The sequence below is a fragment of the Lampris incognitus genome, chromosome 5 (genome assembly GCF_029633865.1).
Source record: "Lampris incognitus isolate fLamInc1 chromosome 5, fLamInc1.hap2, whole genome shotgun sequence".
In the NCBI taxonomy this organism is placed as follows: domain Eukaryota; kingdom Metazoa; phylum Chordata; class Actinopteri; order Lampriformes; family Lampridae; genus Lampris; species Lampris incognitus.
Window position 1 is genome coordinate 19,257,766 of NC_079215.1, and position 3,202 is coordinate 19,260,967.

At 42.9% G+C, this 3,202-nt stretch overlaps 1 long non-coding RNA gene across 1 annotated transcript; it reads left to right on the forward strand.

Annotated features, from left to right (window-relative positions):
- Positions 1-1,855: 1,855 nt before the first annotated feature.
- LOC130112199 (uncharacterized) lies at positions 1,856-2,944 on the forward strand. The gene is made up of 3 exons (XR_008810210.1): positions 1,856-1,988; positions 2,457-2,514; positions 2,659-2,944. It is a non-coding gene; the product is annotated as an uncharacterized LOC130112199 (long non-coding RNA).
- Positions 2,945-3,202: the final 258 nt, after the last annotated feature.

Here is a 3,202-nt window from a genome sequence, read left to right on the forward strand (position 1 = left end):
GAAGTGACACTGCAAGTGGACTTATCAAAAAATGGCCTGCGTGCAATGATCATGCAGGAAGGCAGACCGGTTGTATATGCCTCAAAACTGCTCAATAACACGGAGCAAAATTATGCCAAAATTGAGAAGGAGCTTTATACAGTCCTGTATGGGTGTAAGAGATTGCATGAATACATCTATGGGCGACATGTAATGGTGGAATCACAACATAAGCCACTAGAGGCAATACTCCGCAAGCCCCTAGCCCTTGCACCACCTCGTCTACAGCGCATGACGCTTGCGCTGCAAAAATAAAGCATAACCCTCATCCACAGACCCGGCAAAGAGATTCCAGTTGCCGACACACTGTCAAGAAAATCCATGGATGATGAAGACAGTTCACTATCTGAGGCTATGGAGACCCAGGTACACACTGTAATCAGCACAGCTCCAGTGAGTGCTGACAGGCTAGATGACGTCAAGGCAGCTACAGCTGAGGATGAGCAGCTGTCCACACTCAAGCAAGTCATTCGGTCAGGCCTGACCGAATGTCACCCACTTATCAGTGAATACTGGAACCACTGTGATGGGATGGGCTGATGCAATCCTCCTGAAAGGTGAGAAAATAATCATTCCACACAAACTCAGAGCAGACATGCTACAGCGCATACATACAGGACACTTTGGGGTGGAGAAAAGTAAACACAGCGCAAGGGACGTACTGTTTTGGCCAGGCATGAGTCAACAGTTAGAGGAAACAGTGATAAAGTGTAACATATGCCAAACACACCGCAATGCTAACACAAAGGAGCCTATGCTCTCACAGCCTATTCCAGAGAACCCATGGCAGACTGTGGCCACAGATATATTCTCCTGGAATTCTAAAAACTGCATTGTCATATGTGACTACTTCGGCAGGTACTTTAAAAGTGACCACCTGCACAACATCACCACGGCTGCTGTCATCCATAAAATGAAAGCCGTGTTTGCTAGACATGGCATACCAAAAACAGTCATTAGTGACAATCGGCTATGTTATATCTCACGCGAATTCCAACAGTTCGCACAGTCATGGGGTTTTCAGCATGTTACTTCGAGCCCTCGTTACCCCCAGAGCAACGGTCTAGCTGAAAACACTCTCCAGACCGCAAAGCGGATCCTAACAAAGGCCAAAGAGGACAAGAAAGACCCATACCTTAGCTTGTTGGAGTATAGGAATACACAGTCGACGGCCTCAAATCTCCAGCACAGATCGCCGCAGGCTGCGCAATATCTTACCCACAACAGCAGTGCAGCTACGACCTCAGGTAACCCTTAGAACACAGTGCGAGCGAGAAATGCCAGCTAGTCTAGTCAGTTAAGGCAAAATGGCTGCAAAAAGTCATTCACATTTGAGCCTATGTTTTTCTGTTAATTTAGAGTCCAATAAAGAAAAAAATGCAAGGAGCCCAAAATTTTAGGTGGGGGAAGTCTCTGAAATGGCCACGCCCACTTTTTAGGCCTGGAAATCAATATCTCGGCTCCTGAATGTCGCAGAGAGCTGATCATGGGCTCAAAAGAAGCAGAAGCACCACATTTATATAAGCATTATGAACAAACATATACCCCAAAACCTTTACTTTTTCAGATATTTTAAGAAAACTAATTTTTACTGGTCACGTTTCACGTATCAGCTCCTGAAGGTTGTAAAAAGCTATATTTGACATGAATCTCATTCGCTGCCTATGTTATAAAGCATGAAGCACAATACACACACGAATCATGAGTTTAGAAAATATCTTAGTTGTCTGTGGTTCTTCTTATCACTTGGGATGTAATGCCGCCTCTGACCACAATTACAAATTGGCGCTGTTTGTTTATCAAGTGGTTGATTCTACAGGAAAGGAAGCAGAAGTGCACATGTTTCAGTAAAGCTAGTTTACTGTAAACATTTGCCAAAATATGACATGCATGCCTCATCTGGCCTTCATATCAGTGAGTTAATTTGTTCCTGACCTCGTGGATGGATGGTAAGGAACAGTGTTGTTTTATTTTTGTATGTTTACCTTGTAAAACATTATTTTCACCTTAGCTCATATGTGTAGGCCTAACTAGCCTTGCAAGCATGACTTGCTCGATACACTCGACAGCACAGTTGCACAGTTGTAGTATTTGGCTAAGGCATTACCTACTTTTGGACAGTTGGTGTTTGTGTGTCTGCTTGCTCTACACATGTTGGTTAATTTTGGGCATTTTTAGTTGGCTGGTATGAAAGGGTGAAAGTATTTGTAGTAACAACACTTTTATTATGCTATATTTGGACACACTTTTATTGGACTATATTTTGTATCTATGCAGAAGAATAAATAACATTGTTTATTGCATGCTATTTTTGTGGGAGGGTGGATGTATTGTGCCATACCAGTGAAACATCACTCTGTTACAAACTTGTGTACAGAAAAATCAAGTTTAAATTAGTTCTGATTTTCCATGATCAGATGATCCCCCATCCTAACTATGGAACTAGGGAACAAGACCCTGTGCATTGTCTGCAAGGTTAGTTTTCACGTGTGTGCTTCAGTAGTATAATGTTTATGACATCAATGAGTCCAACAGTGTTAGTTTTCATGCGTATTCCTTCAGTAATGTAATGTTTATGACAGCAATGAGTCCAACATTTCATTTCTAAATTCATGACAGGAATCTGGTGGAAGGGACATAACTGCTGTCACAGCTCCTAAGCTGCTTCACCAAGTAAAACTGTTTGAGGAATCCGGACTGATCACCAATGATGCGGATATCAATCTTTCACAGAGACTGTCAGCTGTCAATGCAGAAACTTTACAGGATGGATATAAAATCCACAAGAGTTGCTATGATCGCTATAATAACAGCCATTTCAATTGTGCGAAGGATCGTAAACGGAAAAGAGAACTGGACCTTGCAGATCACCAGACTATTGGGGCAAACACACGAGCAAAGGCTGGGCCTAGTCTTGCGTTTGGAGCCGAACTTTGCTTCTATTGTGAAGAGCCAGCCAGCTCAGTTCATGAGGTTGAACTCATCCATTCCCTTCCCAGATGTCATAAGTAAAGACTCCAGTTTTGTCTTTACAGTCGGCAAAACTCAGCATGACCAGTTTGTGCAGGAGCGAATTGTATTAAGTAAGAAGGATGTCAATGCCACCATCTCACGAAATGCCCTGAAACTCCCAAGTTCATGTGCAAAAGTCCAACTCGCTAGC